Source organism: Mobula birostris, chromosome 6, assembly GCF_030028105.1.
Source record: "Mobula birostris isolate sMobBir1 chromosome 6, sMobBir1.hap1, whole genome shotgun sequence".
Classification (NCBI taxonomy): domain Eukaryota; kingdom Metazoa; phylum Chordata; class Chondrichthyes; order Myliobatiformes; family Myliobatidae; genus Mobula; species Mobula birostris.
Window position 1 is genome coordinate 5,337,100 of NC_092375.1, and position 26,258 is coordinate 5,363,357.

Below are 26,258 nucleotides of genomic sequence, written 5' to 3' on the forward strand. Positions count from 1 at the left end.
AGCCTTTGTATTTCTGATCCATCTGTGTGTGTGTTCCCTTTTCTTACCTCTTCTGAAGTCCACAATCAATTCTTTGGTCTTCCTGATATTGAGTGCAAGGTTGTTGCTATGTCCTTACTCAATTAGCTGATATATCTCACTCCTGTACGCTCTGTCGTCACCATCTGAAACTCTGCCAACAGTAGTTGTGTCATCAGCAAATTTATAGATGGCATTTGAGCTGTGTCTAGCCAGACAGTCATGGATGTAGAGAGAGTAGAGCAGTGGGCTAAGCACACATCCATGAAGTGAACAGGCACTGATTGTCAGCAAGGTGGAGATGTTATTTCCAATCTGCACAGAATGAGAGCTTCCAGATAGGAAGTCGAGGATCAATTGCAGAGGGAGGTAAAGAGGCCCAGGTTTTGGAGCTTTTTGGTCAGAACTGTCGGAATGACTATGTTAAAAGCTGAGCTGTGGTCAATAAATGGCATCTTGACATAGGTATTTGTGTTGTCAAGGTGATCCAAGGCTGCTTGAAGAACTATTGAGATCTCATCCACTATAGACATATTGTGGTGATAAGCAAATTGCAGTGGGTCCAGGTCCTTGCTAAGACAAGAATTAATTTGCACCATAACTGACCAAAGCAGTTCATCACCATAGACGTGAGTACTATTAGACGATAATCATTAAGGCAGCTCATCCTGCTCTTTTTGGGCATTGATATAATTGATGCCTTTTCAAAGCAGGTAGCAACTTCTGACTGTAGCAATAAGAAATTGAAAAAGTCATCATGGACACCCTCCTCCCCTCCAACCAGGCCGTACTCTCTTCTCACTGCTATCTTCAGAGTTCCTGAAATTCAGGAACAGTTATTACCCTTCAACCATCAGGCTCCTGAACCAACGTAGCTAATTTCACCCACAACACTGAACTGATGCCATGACCTATGGACTCACTTTCAAGGACTCCAGAACTCATGTTCTCAGTATCATTTCAAAGTTCAAAGTTCAAAATACAACTTTGAGATTTGCCTCCTTTCAGGCAGCCCCAAAACAAGGAAACCCAGTAGAACCCATTAAAAAAGGAGATGGTCAAACATCCAATGTGCAGGAAAAAAATCATGTCGACAGTAAAAATGAGCAAATGACATTGAGAGCTGAAGTCCACGAAAGTAGGGCAACAGCCACGAAGCCAGTCCCAGCCGATCCAGGAGCCCATTAGTTACAGGCCACAGCCTCAGTTCAGTGCAGAGATGAGTAAACCTCATGGGGCAGCTAGCTGAACACCAGCCCGTCCCTTGCCTCTGTCCTCGACACCCTGATCTCTTCAATCTGGCCCCATGCTTAAATCAACTCAACAGCGGGTTGTTTCTCACTTTGTTTATTTGTCTGCACAATTTATTTTCTTTTGCACATTAGTTGTTTTTTAGTCTTTGTTTATGTATCATTTTTCATGTTCTGTCGTGGTTCTTTATTTTTCTGTAAATACCTGCAAGAAAATGATTCCCAAGCTGGCATATGATGACACACAGAATATGTACTTTGACAATAAATTTACTTTGACTTTGAGACAGTACAGGTATGGGTGGGGCCATACGAGCAGCATTGTGTGTTCAGGTTTGGTATTTGAATCTATCCTAGGATATCTTTGCCTTGGGAATCCTCTGGATTCATCCATGTTCTCTAACACAAGAGATTCTGCAGATGCTGTGAGGCCTGAGCAACTCACGTAAAATGCTGGAGGAATTCAGTAAGTCAGGCAACTTCGCTGGAGGGGGATTAATGATTCGGACTGAGATCACACTTCTCCCAGTTGAACTCCATGTGCAACTTCTCAGCTGAGCTCTGTATCCTAACAATGTCCAGTTGTAACCCTCAACAAACTTCTACACTGTCCACAACTCCACCAGCCTTTGTGTCATTCACAACAACTTAATAACCCACCCTTCCACTTCCTCATCCAAGTCATTTATAAACATTAGACAGAGTTAGTGCAATCAGTGAGACACTCTGGAAATCTCATTATCTCACACTGTGCAGATTTGATTTAGGTTAGATTACACAGCTTTGCTTATCTTGTTAACATGCCTGAACAAAACATTACGCTCAATGGCCACTTTATTAGGTACAGGAGTGGGACCATGGTGCAGACTTCTGTTGCTGTAGCCCATCCACTTCAAGGTTTGATGTGTTGTGTGTTCAGAGATGCTCTTCTGCACACCACTGTTGTAACTTGTAGTTATTTGAGTTATTGTCACTTTCTTGTCAGCTTGAACCAGTTTGGCCATTCTCCTCTGACCTCTCTCGTGAGCAAGGCGTTTTCACCCACAGAACTGTAATTTGTCCACTTCAAGATTTGACCTGTTGCACATTAAGAGATGCTCTTCTGTACACCACTGTTGTGACACGTGGCTATTTAAGTTACTGTTGCTTTCCTGTCAGCTTGAACCTAAAGCATGGTTATCTGAGTTACTCTCACCTTCCTGTCATTCTGGCCGTTCTCCTCTGATCTCCCTCATCAACAAGATGTGTTTGCCCACAGAACCGCTGCTCACTGGATCGTGTGCATGATCAGCAGTTTCTGAGATACTCAAACCTTTCCATCAGGCACCAACAATCATTCCACAGTCAGAGTCACTCAGATCATATTTCTTCCCCAATCTGATGTTTGATCTGAACAATAGCTGAGGCTCTTGACCACATCTGCATGCTTCTGTGCGTTGAGTTGCTGCCACATGATTGGCTGATTAGATACTTGCATTAATGAGCAGGTGTACAGGTGTACCTAATAAAGTGGCCACTGAGTGTGTGTCTGTGTCACTCTCCTAGACCAGATTTATGCTACAGGTCTAACTACATCCAGTGAAAACTGAATTGACTTTGATAGGATTCAGGAAGCACAGGAAGAAGCTCACTTGTGACACATCCAGTCTGACTGGGTGCATTCCTTCACCTCACAATCTCCTTTGGCTGCTCATCGTCATTATGAGCTGTGTCATATGACGTGGGCGATCACGATCTTTCCACGACCATGTTTGTTCTTGGCAAATTCTGCAGAAGTGGTTTGCCATTGCCTCCTTCTGGGCAGTCTCCTTACAAGACAGATGACCCCAGCCATTATCAACATTCTTCGGAGATTGTCTGTCTGGTGTCAGTGGTCGTATAACCAGGATTTGTGATCTGCACCAGCTGCTCATACAACCATCCACCACCTGCTCCCATGGTTTCACATGATTCTGAATGGAGGTCGAAGCAGGTGCTACACCTTGACCAAGGTTGACCTGCAGGTTACCAGAGGGAAGGAGCACCTCACACCTCCTTTGGTAGAGACGTATCTACACCCTGCCACGCATGGCGCTGGTATCAGTGGCCATAATTATAAAGTGATTGGAGGAAATTATAGACAGGATGTCAGGGGTAAGTTTTTCACACAGGGAGTGGTGGTTGTGTGGACGTCCTGTCGGGGTGGTAGTAGAGACCACATGAGTATTTTGGTGGTAGTAGAGACCTCTTTGGAGAGAAGGAGGATGAGAGGAGACATGATAGAGGTGTACAAGATAATAAGAGGAATAGATAAAGTGGATAGCCAGCGCCTCTTCCCCAGGGCACCACTGCTCAATACAAGAGGACATGGCTTTAAGGTAAGGGGTGGGAAGTTCAAGGGGGATATTAGAGGAAGGTTTTTTACTCAGAGAGTGGAATACACTGCCTGAGTCAGTGGTGGAGGCAGATACATAAGTGAAATTTAAGAGACTACTAGACAGGTATATGGAAGAATTTAAGGTGGGGGGTTATATGGGAGGCAGGTTTTGAGGGTTGGCACAACAATGTGGGCTGAAGGGCCTGTACTGTGCTGTACTATTCTATATGTTCTGTGCCATAAACAATAACTCTGAGAAAGGCAGGAGACTTCACTAATGTCCTGCAGCCAATATTTCTCCCTCAGCTACCATCACAGAAGGAAGATTATCTTATAAGGATTACACTGCTCCTGAGAGTTTGCTTTACACAGTTATTCTGCTATGCTGTCTCTCATTAAAACAGTGATGACACACTAAGTACTTCACTCACATTCATCACTGTTTCCTGAGGTGGTGAATTATGCTTTAAAAATGCAAATGATGGCCATTTACAAATTATCTTTTATTCTCCCGTGCATCTTTTCTTGTTTGAATTTCATCAATAGAATCATCGTGGTCACTGCATTGCTGATCGGATGATCGAGTGAAAAACTAGTGTTCAGCATCGGTTAGATACAGAGTGAAGCTCTCTACACTGTCCCATCACACACTCCCAGGGCAGGGACAGTTAGATACAGAGTGAATCTTCCTCTACACTGTCCCATCACACACTCCCAGGGCAGGGACAGTTAGAAACAGAGTGAAGCTCCCTCTACACTGTCCCATCACACACTCCCAGGGCAGGGACAGTTAGATACAGAGTGAAGCTCTCTACACTGTCCCATCGCACACTCCCAGGGCAGGGACAATTAGATACAGAGTGAAGCTCCCTCTACACTGTCCCATCGCACACTCCCAGGGCAGGGACAGTTAGAAACAGAGTGAAGCTCCCTCTACACTGTCCCATCACACACTCCCAGGGCAGGGACAGTTAGATACAGAGTGAAGCTCCCTCTACACTGTCCCATCGCACACTCCCAGGACAGGGACTGTTAGATACAGAGTGAAGCTCCCTCGACACTCTCCCATCGCACTCTCCCAGGGCAGGGACAGTTAGATACAGAGTGAAGCTCCCTCTGCACTCTCCCATCGCACTCTCCCAGGGCAGGGACAGTTAGATACAGAGTGAAGCTCCCTCTGCACTGTCCCATCACACACTGCCAGGGCAGGGACAGTTAGATACAGAGTGAAGCTCCCTCTACACTGTCCCATCACACTCTCCCAGGGCAGGGACAGTTAGATACAGAGTGAATCTCCCTCTGCACTGTCCCATCACACAATCCCAGGACAGGGACAGTTAGATACAGAGTGAATCTCCCTCTGCACTGTCCCATCACACACTCCCAGGACAGGGACAGTTAGATACAGAGTGAAGCTCCCTCTACACCGTCCCATCACACACTCCCAGGACAGGGACAGTTAGATACAGAGTGAAGCTCCCTCTACACCGTCCCATCACACACTCCCAGGACAGGGACAGTTAGATACAGAGTGAAGCTCCCTCTACACCGTCCCATCACACACTCCCAGGGCAGGGACAGTTAGATACAGAGTGAAGCTCCCTCTACACTGTCCCATCACACAGTCCCAAAGTAGGACGAGTTAGATACAGAGTACTATTTTTATCTGTTAACATTAATGTGTTAATAATATTTTAAGAGTCAAGATTGAATTGTTTATTGTCGAAACAGATTCAGGATTTTGTGCTGTGTGTGATTTATGTACTCTGTTTTGCACCTTGAACCCTGAGGAACGATGTTTCGTTTGGCTGTATACATGAGTACAGTTGAATGACGATCAACTTGAACTTGAACTACAAGGACCATCTTCACTCACGTTCCTGATCCTCCTTCATAAAAGTGTCATCAAAGACTCACTGTTTCACAAGCAAGTGCTGCTGTCTAACAGATTAAGAACTGCAAAGACAGGCCAATAGAACTGGAGACACATTGTGTTTTTATCTTTGTAGTTGTCACATGCAATGAACTGATATATGGTGGAAAGCAGAACTGGCAGAACTGTAAAGAACTCAGGAGATTAAAGAACAAAAAACTCTTGAAGGTTGAAATCACTTTCTTTCTCCTTTTCCTTTTTATTTCTAATGTTTCTCTATTTCCTCAGCACATCACAGAAACCCGGCTCCCCTCCCTGGACTCTGTCCACACTTCTCACTGCCTCAGTGAAGCAGCCGGAATAATCAAAGACTCCTCCCACCCCAGAGATTCTCTCTTCTTCCTTCTCCCATCGGGCAGAAGATATAAAAGCACGTAGCAGCAGGCTCAGGGACAGCTTCTATCTCACTGTTATCAGACCATTGCTCCAACATCTATCCTGCTGTTATAAGACTATTGAACAGCCTCCTAGTACAATAAGAGGAACTCGACCTCTTAATCCACCTCGTTATGGCCTTAAACGTTATTGTCTGTCTACTCTGCACTTCCTCTGTAGCTGTTACACTTTATTCTTCATTCTGTTGTCGTTTTGCCTTGTTCTACCTCAATGCACTGTATGTTGGTGATCTGTATGAACAGTATGTAAGGCAAGTGTTTGAATGTACCTCAGTACATGTGACAATAATAAACCAATTTCCTACATTATATCATTTTTTAAAAAAATCACTAACAGAAGATAAGGATTTGACTTACTTGTCACATGTACATTGAAACATACAGTGAAATGCATTGCTTGTGTCATATCCAATCAGCGAGGATGTGCTGGGAGCAGCCCACAAGTCACCACGTTTCTGACACCAACATAGCATGCACACAACTCACTAATGCTAACCCGTATGTCTTTGGAATGTGGGAGGAAACTAGAGCACTTGGAGGAAAACCACACATTCATGGGGAGGGCATACAAACTCCGTACAGACATTGAACCCCGATCAGTGATCGCTGGCTGGTGACGCGCGGACCTCCCCATTTACACGACCGTGAGGTTTGAATTGTCTCAGTCTGAAACCCACTGCTGTTGTTCGTCCATCGTCGACGTCGATGAGGACCTCGACACTGATGGTGCCAAGACTAGCGCGTGATTTGGATTTAAGTGAGGGAGAGATGCGCAGTGTCAGCCTCACTCTCTCTTCCCAATTCCCATCTGGATCCAGTGGCAAGACAGAGTCTAGATGGCTGGAGATGGGACTAGGCACAGTGAATGACCAGGACATCTCCTGTGTCTTGTCCTGCTCTACACGTTCCACAACGCTTGCAGGGACCACCTTCTTGACCGTTGGACCTTCCATTGGTCTCGTCCGCTCAATCCATCGGAGTCTGTCTTCACATGCTGGGATAGGCAACTCCCTATCTCACTGAGACCCGTCGACTACCCTCACCTGGTTTAGCCGGCTTGTCGAAGCTGTTGCCCGGGGTGTGGCCGCTGTCGCATGCAAACAGCTATGAGGAGCGGCCTCCTCCACATTGGCGAAACCTGATGCAGATTGGGGGACCTCTTCGTCGAGCACCTCCGCTCCATCCGCCACAACAGACAGGATCTCCCAGTATCCACCCACTTCAACTCTGCTTCCCACTCCCAATTCAGATATGTCCATACATGGCCTCCTCTACTGCTACAATGAAGCTAAACTCAGGTTGGAGGAGTAACACCTCATATACCGTCTAGGTAGTCTCCAGCCCCTTGGTATGAACATAGAATTCTCCAACTTCTGGTAATTCCCTCCTCCTCCCTTCCCCTATCTCTATGTCACTCTGCCCCCTCCCCCAGCTGCCTATCACCTTCCTCATGGTTCCGCCTCCTTCTACTACCCATTGTGTTTTCCCCTATTCCTTCTTCACCTTTCCTGCCTATCACCTTCTTGCTTCCCCTCCCCCACCCCTTTATCTTTCCCCTTACTGGTTTTTCACCTGGAACCTACCAGCCTTCTCCTTCCCACCCTCCCCCCACCTTCTTTATAGGGCCTCTGCCCCTTCCCTCTACAGTCCTGACGAAGGGCTCCAGCCCGAAACGTTGACTGATCGTTTCCACGGATGCTGCCCGACCTGCTGAGTTCCTCCAGCTTTATGTTGTGAGTGTTGCTTTGACCCCAGCATCTGCAGATTATTTTGGGTTTACGATTAGCTATGAGGAGCCACAGATGAGACCTGAGTGCCAGGTGGGGACCAAAGGTGGACTAACTGCCTTGAAAAGGACGTGACATGTTCCCTCACCAGAAGTGCTAGCCCTCCCTGACACCCCATACACCCCAAATTGCATGGAAGAATGTGCAAAGTCCTTTACAGAGAGCGGTGGGAATCAAACCCTGATCTTACAGCCGTAAAGCATTGCACTAACCTCTGTACTACCGTGCTGTGGAAATGTGTTTCACGATTCCAAATTTATTCAAAGCCTTGCTGCAGGAGTTCTGTGTGATGGCCCCCTTCCGTTCTCCCTCTGTCTGTGTCTGGAGACTTGGACACAAAGGCAAGGCTGTGACTCTCACTGTCAGGGGTACTGATGCCATTTTCTCTTCCATGTAACGTCAGACTGAGCCACTGTTCACTCTTTGAAACGGGCGTGAACTATTTCAGGAGATTCTCCCTTTGACGTTGTGCGGGTGGTGGGTGCCTGGAATGAAGTGGTGGTAGAGGCAGATACAGTAGAGATTTTGAAGAGATGGATGTGAGGAAAACGGATTGAGTGTGTAGGTAGAAGAGATTAGTTAGTTGGACATATAATCACTAATTTTTTGGTTGGCCATGGCATCGTGGGCCGAAGGGCCAGTTCCTGTGCTGTACTTTTCTGTGCAATAGTTTGTGAAACTGGAGCACCCGGAGGAAACACACATGATGCATCACTATCGCCATCATCATTAAGTGCTGAGTCCATTGACATGGGTGATCATTGTTCTTGGTAAATTTTTTTTCAGAAGTGGTTTGCCATTGCTTTCTTCCGGGCAGTGTCTTTACAAGATGGTGACCCCAGCCATTATCAATACTCTTCAGAGATTGTCTGCCTGGCGTCAGTGGTCACATAACCAGGATTTGTGATGTGCACCGGCTGCTTGTACAACCATCCACCACCTGCTCCCATGGTTTCATGTGACCCTGATCGGGGGCTAAGCAGGTGCTACACCTTGCCCAAGGGTGACCTGCAGGCTAGCAGAGGGAAGGAGCGCCTTACATCTCCTTTGGTAGAGATGTATCTCCACCCTGCCACCTGACATAGTACAGAGAGAATGTAAAAAAAACTTCAGACGGTTGTAGAATTGAACCAAAGTTACTGGTGCTTTAATGGCATTACTCAACCTTTGACCTTTAGTCCATCAGACAGTGGTCAGCACGCGACGTCCTGCAAACACCGCGTGACAGGACGCGATGGATGGTGTGGGTTTGTTCCCTGGGCAAGCGGTCCAATCCGTCGGCCGAGCACCTCATCACCAGATCTTGGTGCTCTCACCAACACCAAGACTTTGCCTGGCCAGTGGTGAGAACAACACAAGCAGAATGCTGGAGAAGCTCGGCAGGCCAGGCAGTGTCTATGGTGAGGAATGAACAGTTGACGTTTTGGGCTGAGTCCCTTCAGCAGGATTGGGACTTGTTAGTCCTCCAGCATAGCAAAATGTCCATAAAGGAAAAAGACCATAAGACCTACTACAGAAGCCAAATTATGCCATTCAGCCCATCAAATCTGTTCTGCCATTGCATCATGACTGATATATTTTCCCACTCAGCACCATTCTCCCGCCTTCTCCTCATAACCTTTGACATCCTGGCTGATCAAGAACCTATCAACCTCCACTTTAAATATACCCAGTGACCTAGTCCCCACAATGTCTGTGGCAGTGAGTACCACAGATTCACCACCCTGTGGCTGAAGAATTTCCTGAGTGCTGCTGACCGGCACTGTCCAGGCTGCAGGGGCGTTTGCTGAGGGACTGACTGGCGCTCGGTACAACCAATGCTAAAACTCTGTAGGAAAGGACACACCCGGACCTCTTCCACCACCACACACGGAGAGGCTGAATTGGGAGAGGAAATCCCTCAAGTACTGGGAGTGTGGATCACCCAGGGGACCATCTGATGGTAATGGTACTATGTAAGAATGAATATGTTAACACTATTGAATATATTGATTAGACTAGCATCACTTGTCACATCAAACATACAGTGGAATGCATTGTTTGCGTCAACGACCAACACAGTCCGAATGTGCGCTGGGGGCAGCCCACAAGCGTAACCATACTTCTGGTGCCAAATAACGTGCCCACAATATCCTAACCCTAACCCGTTCAGCAGAACAACACACTGGCAACAGACAAGACAGGGACAACAACAGCAAAGAAAACCCCTTCCTAACCCCCAACCTTATTGGCCTTGGTTCTTGACCTCGGAGATTGCAGGTCTTCATCTTGCTGACTCAACCTCTATCCTCGGGCATCGCTGGAGACCGGCATCTGTTCTTGCCGTCAGATCTCAGGCAACCGGATTTACCTCGCTATTTCCCAGGCGACCGGACTTATTCCACTATTTCCCAGGGGACCGGATTTACTCCACTAATTCCTGGGGACCGGACTTACCCCACTATTTCCCAGGCGACCGGACTTATTCCACTATTTCCCAGGGGACCGGATTTACTCCACTACTTCCCAGGGAATCGGACTTACCCCGCTATTTCCCAGGGAATCGGACTTACCCCGCTATTTCCCAGGGGGCCGGACTTACCCCGCTATTTCCCAGGGGACCAGATTTACTCCACTAATTCCCGGGGACTGGACTTACCCCACTATTTCCCAGGGGGCCGGACCCAAGGTTGTGGAACTCAAAAACTAGAGGGCACAGGAACAGTGAGATTTAGTAGGAACCTGAGTGACAACCAGAGAGTGGTCAGTATATGGAATGAACTGCCAGAGGAAGTGGTTGAGGCAGGTATACTTACAACATTTAAAATGCACTTGGAGAGGTATATGGAGAGGAAATGTGCACGCCAGACAAGTTTTGATGAGCATCTTGGTTGGTATGATCTGGTTGGGCAGAAGGGCCTGTTTCTAGATGACTATATCTGTCTACAGTTGCTTGTATCTTCAAGGAAAGCACGGTAGAGCGGCGGCTGGCGCCATGCTCTTTCAGCTCAGGACGTTGCAGTTCGGAGTCTATTCTGACACCCTCTATAAGCAAGTTTGTACGTTCCTTCCTGCGGGACGGTGCTCCGGTTTCTTCACACAGTGCAAAGATGTACCAGTTCGTAGGTTAATCGGTCATCGTAAATTGAGAGGGTTGCCGGGTGCTGCGGTTCACTGGGCAGGAAGGGCCTGCCCTACACTGTATCTCTAAATTAATAATAAAAAACTAAATCTACTTGAATCACCTGTGGAACAGAAGCCCAACTTGATGGGTATCCTGAATTTGGTATGACCCAGTAGAGTGGGGCAGGGAATGTGAACAGTGAACTTGGGAGAAGGGCTCGCTTCAATGCCCTATTTACAACCTCGCACATCTCTGCACCAGCAACCCCCTCCCGTCCACTCCATCGTGTTGACCTCACCTCTCTGAGTCACTCCCCGCTTCGCCTCATTAAAATTTCACAATTTGAGATGCGGTTTGGGTGTTGTGGATTGCAGTCTGCTGAGTTAATAACTTCATTACGGGAATGCACAGAGGAACCTTACACAAGTGCAATAACCAGTGAGCTAAAATTAGAAGAGAGTGAAATCTACCCCGAGGAATTGCTTTCAGTGTAAAGTACTCAGCCGAATGCAGCTCTCAAAATTCATGGGTAGGATTGGAGGAAAGTGGAGGAGGTATGGCAGAGAGTGGTGGGTACTGCCAGGGGGTAGGCACATGGATGACAGAAAAATGGAGGGTTTGGGTTTGGGTATTGGGATATTTGATCCTCCACAATATTTCATGTGGGAATTTAAACTGGAGGTGGCAGTGTTTGTTCTTTACGAGGTTGAGTTGTGAGCTCGAAATCAACCCGGCGCGGATGGAGAGCGCGCTCGGGAGCAGTCTGTCGCTGGATCGAACTCGGGAGCCTCCGTTCTCGAGCCCGGCACTGATCTCACTGTGCCACCAGCCGGTTGTGCAAGATAGATTGACCTCAGCGTGCTTTAAAAGGTTGACACAAGATTGTGAGCCGAAGGGTCTGTGCAGTGCTGTTCTTCGATGTTCTGTGTTTTTCCCCGCCTCCCACTTCTGTCCAGGATACTGTCTGGGTTAGAGGGCATGTCTTATGATGACAGGTTGAGCAAGCTATGGCTTCTCTCTTTGGAGTGAAGGAGGATGAGAGATAATAGAGGTGTACAAGATGATAAGTAGCATAAATGGAGTGGATGTCATCATCATTACGTGCCGTGTCGTGTGACATCATCATTAAGTGCCATACCGTAGGACATCATGATTATGTGCCATGTTGTATAATGTGGGTGATCATGCTCTTTGACCATGATTGTTTCTGGCAGATTTTCCTACAGGAGTGGTTTGCCATTGCCTTCTTCTGGACAGTGGCAATACTCTTCAGAGATCATCTGCCTACTGTCGGTGGTCGCATAACCAGGACTCGTGGTATGCACCAGCTGCTTGTTCGATCATCCACTGTTCCTTTAGCTTCATGTGACCCTGATCGGGGGCTAAGCAGTAGTGGACCTTACCCAAGGGTGGCCTACAGACCAGCAGAGGGAGGGAGCACTTTACACCTCCTTTGGTTTGCTAGAGACGTATCTCCACCCCACCACCCTGTATTCAGCAGTACTGCTCGGAATAGGCTCTTCCAGCCCCTGACAACCCCCGATTTAACCCTAACCTAACCATGGACTAACTTACCAGTTAACCTACTGGGTATGTTTTTGGACTGTGGGAGGAAACCAGAGGACCCGAAGAAAACCCACACATTCCGAGTGTAGACTTTTTACAGAGCACGCTGTGATTGAACTCTGAACTTTGACACCCCAAGCCGTAATACCTTCGTGCTAATTTCTACACTACCATGGCACCCTGTATGTTCTGTGTTCTTCCCCGCCTCTCACCTCTGTCCAGGATACCGCCTGGATTAGAGGGCATGTCTTATGAGGAGAGGATGAGCGAGCTCGGAGGATGAGAGGTGACTTGATACAATGTGCTGGATTGTTCTGTGTTCTATTTTCATCAATACCAGGCTGGTTTCCACCTCACGTGGTTTAATTTACCCCCCTTCCACCTCTGTTGTCCCAACTTGCACCATGGTCCTTCATCCCTGATCTTCATCAGCACCAAGTTTTCTAAAGTTCTGCTCCTTGCTCTCAGGTGACTGGAGGGAAGTTTAGAAGGAGATGTCACAGGTAGATTTCTTACACAGAGAGTGGTGACTGTGTGGAACACACTGATGGGGAGGCAGATACATCAGAGTATCACCTTGACTAGAGACGAAATGTTTGCATCTGAACCTCCCGCCTCAGCCAATGACCTTACAAACAGGTAACCAACCCAAGCTATCAAACTCCTCTTTCGTTTCAGACAATGCAGTCTAAGAGATGAGTGAAATTATCCACGCCAGCTCTGGAATCTAATGGTTGTGGAGTAATGACTGTTCCTAATGCTGGTGGTGTGGGATTGAGGCTGCTGTACGTCCTTCCTGGTGGTGGTAGCAAGAAGAGAGCATGGCCGGGATGGTGGGTCCTTGCTGATGGTGTTGCTTTCTTGTGGCAGTGCTCCCTGTCAATGTGCTCAGTGCGGAGGAGGGGTTTACCTGTAACGGACCGTGCTCTGTCCACCACTTCCAGGTGTATTTTCTGTTCCTGGCCACTGGTGTTTCTATACCAGGCTGTGATGCACCCAGTTAGGACACTCTCCACTGAGCGCCTGTGGAGATCTGACAAAATTTTAGGTGTCATACCGAATCTGTGGAAACATCAGAGAAACTGGAGGCACTGTTGTCGCTTCCATTTCTGCGGCATCCTCGACAGCTCCTTCAGAGATCAGAAAGTTCTCACTGTCAATGAAGTGCTCTTCGAGTGTGGCCACGTGAGCGGGGTTTGATATAAGCAGCAGTCAGTGCCACAGGCAAACTGAAAGTCCCACGCCACTTAAAAGGGGTTAGAAGGGTAATTAAAAGATAATGAAGTATGAATTCGACAGTATTTACTTATTTAGTTATGTTTGTTTTTGCATTCTGTGCACCTAAGTGAGGTGTGAAATAATGAGCCAGCATGCTGTGTCTGTGGAAGTAAATAGATAGTGTGTCAGACGAATGCATAATGGATGAATAACAGAACACCAAAGACATAGGAATGGAATTAGGCCATTCAGCCCATCGAGTCTGCTCCTCCATTATATCGTGGCTGATTTATTATCCCCGTAGCCTTTGACACACTTACTAGTTAAGAACCTATCAACCTCCACTCTAAATATACCCAAGCTCTTGCCCTCCACAGCAGCCTGTGCCAGAGACTTCCACAGATTCACCAGCCTCTGACGAAAGCCTCTTCTCTGTTTTAAATGGAGATCCCTCTATTCTGAGGCCGTGCCCTCTGGTCCTGGACTCCCCCAGTGTAGGAAACATCCTCTCCACACCCACTCTGTCTAGGCCTTTCAATATTTGATAGGTTTCAATGAGATCCCCTCTCAGTCTTCCAGAAGACGCAGGCTGTTATACTGTATGTCCTAACACTCTGCTGCCACCCAGCGCACCCTGTCTGAATGCCCCGGTCACAAACCGACTGGTCACTTTTCACCTTTTATTGCTGCTGTTTCACATATTTATGTTACGATAATGTCAGTAATGTTATATACATCTTATACCAGGCCATGCCCTCCTCTCATTGTCACCATCGGGAAGGAGATACAGGAGCCTGAGGGCACAGACTCACACTCAGCTTCGTCCCCTCTGTCACCTGAGTGACATGGTCTGTAGATGGTGCACAGGATGTTGTCCTGGAGCCATGTTCCTGCAAGTACAAGCACGCAGCAGTTCCTCATCTCAGCTCTTAGCGCGACACTCTTACAGCTTGGGGAGTCGGAGTTCAATTCTGGCATCAGCAGTAAGGAGTTTGTACGTTCTCCCTGTGACCACGCATGTTTCCTCCAGGTGCTCCAGTATCCTCCCACAGTGCAAGGACGTACCAGTTAGTAGGTTAGTTGGTCTTTGCAAATCATCCTGTGATTAGGCTAGGGTTAAATCGCCATGTTGCTGGGCGGCATGGCTCCTTGGACCAGAAGGGTCTGTTCCACGCTGTATCTCCAAATAAATAAAATAAAAAGATAAATCTTGTGCAGCCGCAGACAAAGGCAACCTAGCCTGTCTTTGCTCGTCAGTCAGCGGAATCTGCTCAGGGTCTGATGAGTCCCTTGATCTGTTACATCGAACATCCTTTGTAATTGGAACTTGAAATTGAAGCATCGCCCCCCTGTAGATTTACAACATCCTCAACATGGTTCTTTATAAAATATTAACAACTCTTCAGTAATGCTTTCAATCTACACAGACTTGTTGCCTTCCACCATCAGGGAGGAGGTACGAGAGCCTGAAGATTCACATTCAATGATTCAGGAACAACTTCTGCCTCTCTACCATCCCACTTTAAGGACCTTTTATCTTTTCATTTCATGCCCTCATTATTTGTTGCTATTTGCAGTTTGTTGTCTTCTGCACTCTAGATGATATCTCATTGATCCTGTTATAGTTACTATTCTATAAATTTGCTGAGTGTGCCTGCAGAAAGTGCATCTCAGGGTTGTACATGCTGACATACAGTATATGTACTCTGATAATAAAATTTGTTTTGAACTTGGAGTTATCCTTGCTGGTTCAGAGGCCTGATGGTTGAGGTTTAATAACTGTTCCTGAACCTGGTGGTGTGGAATAAGACCATAAGACATAGGAGCAGAATTATGCCATTGAATCTGCTCCACCATTCCATCATGGCTGATCGCTGATCCCAGATCCCACTCAACCCCATACAATGGCCTTCTCGCCATATCCTTTGATGCCCTGACCAATTAGGAAACTATCAACTTCCACTTCAGATGTACCCACTGATTTGGCCTCCACCACAGTCTGTAGCAGACCAGTCAACAGATTCACTACTCTCTGGCTAAAAAAATTTGTTCTTACCTCTGTTCTACAATGTCGCCCCTCAGTTTTGAGGATGTGCCCTCTAGTTCTGGATACCCCAACCAGAGGAAACATCCTCTCCACATCCACTCTATCTAGTCCTTTCAACGTTCTGCGTGCTTCACTGAGATCCCCACGCATTCTTCTAAATTCCAGTGAGTATCGGCCCAAAGCTGCCAAACACTCCTCACATGTTAACCCCTTCCCTTCTGGAATCATCCTTGTGAACCTCCTCTGTACTCCTTCTATTGACAACACACCTTTTCTGAGATATGGGGCCCAAAACTGTTGATAATATTCCAAGTGCAGCCTTCCAGTCTTCTCAATACTTAGAATTATCTCCTTGCTTTTATATTCTATTCCCCTCGAAACAAATGCCAACATTGAATTTGCCTTCTTTACCACAGATTCAACCTGTAAATTAACCTTCTGGGAGTTTCGCACGAGGACTCCAAACTCCCTCTGCACCTCTGATGTTTGAACCATCTCCCCATTTAGATAATAGTCTGCACTATTGTCCCTTTTACCAAAATGCATTATCATACATTTCCCAACACTGTATTCCATCTGCCACTTTTTTTGCCCGTTTTTCCAATTTGTCAAAGTCCTGCTGCAATGACATCACTACCTACCCCTTCACCTAATCTTTGTATCATCTGCAAACTTTGCCACAGAGCCATCAATTCCATTATCCAAATCATCCAAATTGATAATCCATTATCTAAATCGAGAGGAATAAAAAGTCAATGTTTCAGACTGAGACCCTTCATCAGGATTGGCTTCTTCTCCCTTCCTTTCCAGTCCTGATAAAATGTTTTGGTCCAAAATGTCAACTTTTAATTCCTCTCCATTGATACTGCCTGACCTGCTGAGTTCCTCCAGTATTTTGTATGTGTTACTCAATAAATTGTTGCCTTTTTCTCATTATAGTCCATAACTTCTAATTATCCCAGTTTTTGAAACGGTGCAAACATTCTCAGTCCAGTGAACAGTACCCAATGGATTTTGGCTGTGAACCATTGGCTTACTTGTCAAAGAGCCCAAGCTCTATCTTTTCCCAATCCCTGGCATTTCCCAATCTATAACTTTTCCCCACCCCTGACTTTAAGACATAAGACCATAAGACATAGGAGCAGAATGAGGCCATTTGGTCCATCGCATATGCTCCACTATTCCATCATGGGTGATTTATTTTCCCTCTCGACCCTATTCGCCTGCCTTCTCCCTGTACCCTTTCACATGCTGATAATCAAGAACCCACCAATCTCTGCCTTAAATATACCCAATGACTTGGCCTCCATGGCTGCCTCTGGCAACAAGTTCCACAGATTCACCCCTCTCTGGCTAAAGAAATTCTTTCTTAATCTCTGTTCTAAATGGATGTCCCTCTATTTCGAGGCTGTTCCTTTTGGTCCTGGACTCCCCCACTCTAGGAAACATCCTTTTCACATGAAATCTATCTCAGCTTTTCCCTATCCGATAACTTTTCCCAATCCTTGCAAATCCTCATGACCACGCTTTGAAATCTTCAGAATCAGAGTCACTTTATTGTCAGTATTGTGGTTTGGTGCCAAGCATACAACACAGGTCAATGCCATAACAGACAACACAATAGCAACCAACAATTTGCAAGACAATAGTGCAAATTCCAGTCCTTTCTCCAGTATTCTGTGCCCTTTCTGGATTATTGGATTCATTGAGTCATATAGCAAGGATACTGGCCCTTTGGCCCACTGAGACTGTGATGACCATTAGGTAACCATTTACACTAACGTTAAATTAATTCTACTTTAGTCTCCTCATGTTCCCATCAGTCCCGTCAATCATGGAAAACTGTGCCGGTTTGTGGTATTATTTGATAATTCCAGGATCTGGCTCAATGGCATTGTGCTGTGTGACTATTTTTTTCCCCATAAGGCCGGTTCTTATCCATACCTGCCCTCATTTGTGTGGAAAATGTTACCTTTAAGACAACAGCTGAGGTAATCGCTCCCAAAAAGCGGCCAGAAAATATTGGTCTCCAGTCTGGCGTGCTTGTGATTTGATTTGTGAAGCAGTAAGTGCGAGTTTGACACTGATCACATCTAATTTTAAAAAATAATTTCTGTTAGTGTGGAGGAGAGTTGGGATTAGGAAGACAGTTTTACATTTCCTGCTGACTTTCAAATGGTTCCTTCACAAGTCCTCATACACACGGATTTAGACCACCTAGACACAAACACCTACATCAGGATGGGGTTCATCGACAATAGCTCAGCATTTAATACCATCATTCCCACAACCCTGATTGAGAAGCTGCAGAACCTGGGCCTCTGTAATTGGATCCTTGACTTCCTAACCAGAAGACCACAATCTGTGTGAATTGGTGATAACATCTCCTCCTCGCTGACGATCAACACTGGTGCACCTCAGGGGTGTGTGCTTAGCCCACTGCTCGACTCTCTGTGTACACATGGCTGTGTGGCTAGGCATAGCTCAAATGCCATCTACAAATTTGCTGACGATACAATCATCATTGATAGAATCTCAGGTGGTGACGAGAAGGCATACAGGAGTGAGATATGCCAACTAGTGGAATGGTACCGCAGCAACAACCTGGCACTCAACGTCAGTAAGACGGAAGAGCTGATTGTGGACTTCAGGAAGGGTAAAATGAAGGAGCACATATCAATCCTCATAGAGGGATCAGAAGTGGAGAGAGTGAGCAGCTTGAAGTGCCTGGGTGTCAAGATCTCTGAGGATCTAACCTGGTCCCAACATATCGATGTAGTTATAAAGAAGGCAAGACAGCGGCTATACTTCATTAGGAGTTTGAAGCAATTTGGCATGTCAACAAATACACTCAAAAACTTCTATAGTTGTACAGTGGAGAGCATTCTGACAGGCTGCATCACTGTCTGGTATGGAGGGGCTACTGCACAGGACTGAAAGAAGCTGCAGAAGGTTGTAAATCTAGTCAGCTCCATCTTGGGCACTAGTCTACAAAGTACCCAGGACATCTTCAAGGATCTGTGTCTCAGAAAGGCAGCGTCCATTATTAAGGACCTCCAGCACCCAGGGCATGCCCTTTTCTCACTGTTACCATCAGGTAGGAGATACAGAAGCCTGAAGGCACACACTCAGCGATTCAGGAACAGCTTCTTCCCCTCTGCCATCCGATTCCTAAATGGACTTTGAAGCTCTGGACACTACCTCACTTTTCTTAATATACAGTATTTCTGTTTTTGCACAATTTTTAATAATCTACTCAATATACGTAATTGATTTACTTGTTCATTTATTATTGTTTTATTTCTGTTTCTCTCTCTGCTGGATTATGTACTGCATTGAGTTGCTGCTGCTAGGTTATCACGTCATGTGCCGGTGATAATAAACCTGATCATCTCCTTTGGTGCAGCCCACAACAGTAATGCCGCCAGCAAGCATGTATATGGTGTTGAAGCTGTGTTTAGCCACACAGTCACAGGTGTAAAATGAGTAGAGCAGGGGGCTAAGTGCACATCCCTGAGGTGCTCCCGTGCTGGTGGAGACTGTGGAGGAGATGTTGTTGCTAATCCAAACTGACCAGGTCCACAAGTGAGGAAATCCAGAATCCAGTTGCATAATTGAGGCACAGGTCTTGGGAGGAGTTTACCGATTAGTTTTGAGGGGATGATGGTGTTAAATGCCAAGCTGTAATCGATAAAGAGCATCCTGATGTATGCATCTTTGCTGTCCAGATGTTCCAGGGCTGTGTGAAGAGTCAACAAGCTAGTATGGGCAGATGCATGGCAGATGCAGTTTAATGTGGATAAATATGAGACTTTTCTGTCCCCTCTCTAATTTACTGACACCGTTCTGAATGCTGAGTGGCCAGAACCGTGCACAATATTCCTATCACCCCCTTTCTTTCTAATCTGCCCAAGACTTCTAATTGTGGAATCATAGAAATGTGGAATTGATTTAGCAGTGGTGCTCTGGAGAATCGATTTGTAGACAGCTTATCCTGAGGCATTCAGACAGGCATATGGATTTGCAGATGGTGGAATTACATGGACCACTGACAGACAGAAGGGATTAGTTATGTTGAAGTTGTTTAACACATTGATGAGTCCATATTTGTAGTATTCTGTGCAATTCTGGTCGCCTAACCACAAGAATAAAACCAATAAGATTGCGAGAGTACAGACGAAGTTTACAAGGATGTTGCCAGGACTTGAGGACCAGAGTTATAGAGAAAGATTAAATAGGTTCGGACCTTATTTCCTAGAGCATTGGAGCATTAGGGGAGATTGATAGAGCTATCCAAAATTATGAGGGGTATAGAATGCGTAAATATAAACAGGCTTTTTCCACGAGGTTGGGTGAGACTACAACTAGAGGTCAAAGGTGAAAGATGAAATATTTAAGATATACAGGATAATAATTGGGCTGCAGGGCTTGATGGGCCAAAGGGCCTGTTTCTGTGCTATGGTGTTCTATGACTCTGTGACTCGAATGTGATTAAGCATCATTCAAGAGGCATGAATAAGGTGGTCAGTAACAGTACAACATAAGATGCTCTTGGACAGGTACCTGAGGATAAGGTTCTAGGAGGGATATGGAGGAAACACAGGAAACTAGAACTAGGTGTGTGGACACGATGGTTGGTATGGACTCATCGGGGTGAAGACCTGTGTCCATTTTGTAGTGCTTGGGGTGCTAAAGTTTTCTGTCATTCATTCTTTGGGTTTTTTTTCTGTTTTGTGGATGTCTGTGAAGAGTAAGAATTTCAGGTTGTGCACTGTATGCATTCTCTGATATTAAATTGAACCGTTGCCTCTATAGCTCAATTAGTTTGACACAATACTATGGGCCAATGGCCGTGTTCCTGTGCAGTACACATTCTTCTAGTCCAACCTCATAGCAAGCTGCTCGTCCATCTGACAGGTTAACATTAACATTTGTGCGATAGTGTATCAGATTAAATGGATGCTTCTGCGTACAAGACTGGCTGTCGGCACAATTTCCCACTGTACAACTCTGATAGCATTGTGGCCACATTGTGAGACTCGATCTTCTTCCTCTACGTATGGTTTTATCTTCTTGTTTCATTCAGTTTTTGTCCTTCGAGGTGGATAACTCCCTGAGAGCAGATAACATAGTTAGCACAATGCTTTACAGGACAGGAGACCGGGGATCAATTCCTTTCACTGCCTGTAAGGAGTTTGTACGTTCTCCCCAGGACTGCGTGGGTTTCCTCGGGTACTCTGGTTTCTTCCCACAGCCCAGAGACGTACTGGTTGGTAAGTTAATTGGTTGTTGTAAATTGTCCTGTGATTAGGCTCGAATTAAATCAGGGAATGCAGAGCAGCATGGCTCAAAGGGCCAGAAGGACTAATTTGGTGCTGTATCTCGATCAATAAAATAAAATAAAAAGTGGCTACACGGGTCGATAGGATGGTAAAGAAAGTGTGTAGCATACTTGTCCTTATTAGTCAGGTAACTGAGTTAGAGCCAGGAAGTTATAAAGTCTGATCACGCCATATTTAGACTCAGTGTCACTTTATTAGGTACACCTGTACACCTGCTTGTTAGTGCAAATATCTACTCAGCCAATCATGTAGCAGCAACTCAATGCATAAAAGCATGCAGACATGGTCAAGAGGTTCAACTGTTGTTCAGAACAAACATCAGAATGGGGAAGAAACGTGATCTAAGTGACTTTGACTGTGGAATGATTGTTGGTGTTTGATGGGGAGGTTTCAGTATCTTAGAAACAGTTGATCTCCGAGGATTTTCACCCACAACAATCTCTGGAGTTTACAGAGAACGGCATGAAAAACAAAAATAAAACATCCAGTGAGCGGCAGTTCTGTGGGCAAACACATCTTGTTAAGGAGAGAGGAGAGGAGAATGGCCAGACTGACAGGAAGGTGATAATAATTCAAATAACTATGCTTTAGGTTCAAGCTGACAGGAAGGTAACAGCAAATTAAACAGCCACGTGTCACAACACTGGTGTGCAGAAGAGCATCTCTGAATGCACAACACGTCGAACCTTGAAGAGGATGGGCTACAGCAGCAAAAGACCACAAACATACACTCGATGGCCTAATAGAGATACACAATAAAGGGGTCACTGAGTGCGGATATTACGTTCAGCTCTGGCTGCCCCACGAGAGGGAGAATGTCCTGTGCCGTATCGTTTGATGTTCTAGTGCAAAAATAGAAATAAAAACATAGTGAGGTCGACTTCATGGGTTCAACGTCCATTCAAAGGTCGGATGGCCGAGGGGAGAAGCTGTTTTTGAAGCCTTCAGGCTTCTGAGTCTCCTTCCTGATGGTAGCAATGAGAACAAGGTGTGACCTGGGTGATGGACGCTGCCTTTCTGAGGCATCGCTCCTTGAAGATGTCCTGGATCCTATGGAGGCCAGTGCCCATGATGGAACTGACTAAGTTTACAGCTTATTTTGATCCTGTGCAGTAGCTCCCCTCGCCCCCCTGTACCACGCAGTGCTGCGGCCATTTAGAATGCTCTCCATGGTACATCTGTAGAAATTTGCACGTGCCTTTGGTGACACACCAATTCTCCCTAAATTCTGAAATCCTCTCAGCCCCATTCACCTGCCTTCTTCCCGTATCTCTTCATACCCTGACTAATCAAGAATCTATCAGCCCCTGCCTTAAGTATACATAAAGACTTGGCCTCCACAGTTGCCTGAGGCAAAGAATTCCACAGATTCACCACTCTCTGGCTAAAGAAATTACTCCTCATCTCTGTTCTAAAAGAATGCCCCTCTATTCTGAGGCTGTGTCCTCTGGTCTTAGACTCTCCCACCATAGGAAACATCCTCTCCACATCCACTCTATCAAGGCCTTTCGCCACTCGATAGGTTTTGCTCACTCTTTCCACTTCTGATCCCTGTGTGAGGACTGCCGTGAGTTCCCTCACCTTACCCTTTCTGAAGTCCACAATCTGTTCTTTGGTCTTAATTAAATGTCAGCCTTCTCTGACACCACCGTCTGTAGCTCACTTTCAGAGATTTGTTTGTTATTTGCATTTGTCCCCTTTTGAACATTGAATATTTGTTGACCTTTGTTATATATGGTTTTCAGAATCAGAATCAGGTTGATTATCACCAGTATTGGAGAAAAATTTGTTAACTTAGCAGCAGCAGTTCAATGCAATACATAATCTAGCAGAGAGAGAAAAATAATAATAATAATAAATAAAATAAAACATAATTATAATAAGTAAACAAGTAAATCAATTACATATATTGAATAGATTTAAAAATGTGGAAAAACAGAAATACTGTATATTTTAAAAAAGTGAGGTAGTGAGGTAGTGTCCAAAGCTTCAATGTCCGTTTAGGAATTGAATGGCAGAGGGGAAGAAGCTGTTCCTGAATCGCTGAGTGTGTGCCTTCAGGCTTCTGTATCTCCTACCTGATGGTAACAGTGAGAAAAGGGCATGCCTTGGGTGCTGGAGGTCCTTAATAATGGACGCTGCCTTTCTGAGACACCGCTCCCTAAAGATGTCCTGGGTACTTTGTAGGCTAGTACCCAAGATGGAGCTGACTAAATTTACAACCCTCTGCAGCTTCTTTCAGTCCTGTGCGGTAGCCCCTCCACACCAGACAGTGATGCAGCCTGTCAGAATGCTCTCCATGGTACAACTATAGAAGTTTTTGAGTGTATTTGTTGTCATGCCAAATCTCTTCAAACTCCTCATGGAGTATAGCGACTGTCTTGCCTTTTTTATAACTACATCGATACGTTGGGACCAGGCTAGACCCTCAGAGATCTTGACACCGAGGAACTTGAAGCTGCTCACTCTCTCCACTTCTGATCCCTCTGTGAGGATTGGTATGTGTTCCTTCATCTTATCCTTCCTGAAGTCCACAATCAGCAAATTTATAGATGGTATTTGAGCTATGCCTAGCCACACTGTCATGTGTATACAGAGAGTCGAGCAGTGGGCTAAGCACACATCCCCGAGGTGTGCCATTGTTGATTGTCAGTGAGGAGGAGATATTATCACCAATCCACACAGATTGTGGTCTTCCGGTTAGGAAGTCAAGGATCCAATTGCAGAGGGAGGTACAGAGGCCCAGGTTCTGCAACTTCTCAATCAGGATTGTGGGAACGATGGTGTTATATGCTGAGCTATAGAGTCATGGACTCTATTGTATTTTTCTTATTTCCTGCAAGAAAAAAATCTCAAGGTTGTATATGGTATACATACTTCTATAATAAATTTACTTTGAACCTTAAGTTCAAAAATTCAAAGTTCAAAGTAAATTTATTTTCAAAGTACATTTCTCTCATCATATACAGCCCTGCAATTCATTTTCTTGAGGGCATACTCAATAAACCTATGGAATAAGATTGAAATTCATTGAAGAAATAACAAGCAGGATAGACAAAGAAGAATCGGTTGATGTTGTGTACTTGTATTTTTAGAAGGCCTTTGACAAGGTGCCACACATGAGACTGCTTAACAAGCTACGTTAAGTATTACGGGAAAGATTCCAGCATGGATAGATCAGTGGCAGATTGGCAGGAGGCAGCGAGTGGGAATAAAGGAAGCCTTTTCTGGTTGGCTGCCAGTGACTAGTGGTGTTCCACAGCGGTCTGTGTTGGGACTGATAATTTTTATGTTATATGTCAATGATTTGGATGATGGAATTCATGGCTTTGTTGCTAAGTTTGCAGATGATATGAAGATAGGTAGTTTTGAGGAAATAGGGAGGCTACAGAAGGAGTTAGATAAATTAGGAGAATGGTAACGAAGTGGCAGATGGAATACAGTGTCAGGAAGTGTATGGTTATACACTTTGGTGGAAGAAATGAAAGGGTTGACTCTTTTCTAAATGGAGAGAAAATACAAAAACTGAGGTACAAAGGGACTTGGGAGTCCTTGTGCAAGATTTCCGAAAGGTTAATTTGCAGTTTGAGTTTGTGGTGAGGAAGACAAATGAAATGTTAGCATTCATTTTAAGAGTATTAGAGTGTTAAAGCGAGTATATAATATTGAGAATACATAAAACACTGGGGAGGCTTCACTTGGAGCATTGTGAGCAGTTTTGGCCCCCATCTTAGAAAGGATGTGCTGAAACTGGGGAGGATTCAAAGGAGGTTCACAAAAAATGATTCCAGGATTGAATGGCTTGTCATATGAAGAGTGTTTGGTGGCTCCAATCCTGTATTCACTAGAATTCAGAAGAATGAGGGGTGATCTAATTCAAACCTATCAAATGGGGAAAGGCCTTGATAGAATGGATGTGAAGAGGATGTTTCTTATTGTGGGAGAGTCTAAGACCAGAGGACACGGCCTGAGAATAGAGAGCTGTCCTTTTAGATCAGAGATGAGGAAGTATTTCTTTAGCCAGGGAGTGGTGAATCTGCAGAATTCTTTGCCAATGGAATTGTGGAGGCCAAGACTTTATGTACGTTTAAGGTAGAGGTCAATAGAGTCTTGATTAGTCAGGGCACGAAGGGATAAGAGGAGAAGGCAGGAGATTGGGGCTGAGAGGAAAATTGGATCAGCCGCAATGAAATGGCAGATCAGACTTGATGGTCTAATTCTGCTCCTATATCTTAAGGTCTTATTGTCTTACAACCATAACAGAATCAGTGAAAGACTGTGCAATTTGGGTATTTAATCAGTGTGCAAAAGACAACAAACTGTACAAATACAAAAAAGAAGTTATAATAATAAATAAATAAGCAATAAATATCCGGAACATGAGATGAAGAGTCCTTGAAAGTGAGTCCATAGGTTGTGGGAACAGTTCACTGTTGAGGTGAGTGAAGTTGAGTGAAGCTATCCTTTTTCATTCAAGAACCTGATGGGCGAGGGGTAATAACTGTTCCTGGACCTGCTGATGTGAGTCTGTGGCTCCTGTATCTTCTTCACGGCAGCAGCCAGAAGAGAGCATGTTTTGGGTTGTGGGGTTTCCTGATGTTGGATGCTGCTTTCCTGTAACTGTATTTCATGTAGATGTGCTCAATGGTGGGAAGGGCTTTACCTGTGATGGACTGGGCTGTATCCACTACTTCTTGTTGGATTTTCTGTTCAAGGGCATTGGTGTTTCCATACCAGGCCATGATGTAGCCAGTCAATATACTCTCCACCACACACCTATAGAAATTTGTCAAAGTTTTAGATGTCATGCTAAATCTCTGCAAACTCCTAAAGGGGCAGAGGCACTGCTGTGCTTTCTTCATAATTGCACTTACCGTGCTGGGCCCAGCATAGGTTCCCTGAAATAGTAACACGGAGGAATTTAAAGTTGCTGGCCCTCTCCACCTCTGATCCTTCGATGAGAACCGGCTTGTGGACCTCTGGTTTTCTTTTCCTGATGTCAATAATCAGCTCCTTGGTCTTGCTGACATTGAGTGAGAGGTTGTTGTTATGACACCTCTCAGCCAGATACTCAAACTTCCTCCTATATGCCGAATCATCTCCACCTTTGCTCCACCTGACTATGGCGTTGGAGCTGTGCTTAGCCACACAGTCATAAGTGTAAAATAAGCAGAGAAGGAGGCTAAGCATACAGATTTGAGATTGTGGAGGGGATGTTGTTGCCAATCTGAACTGACTGGGGT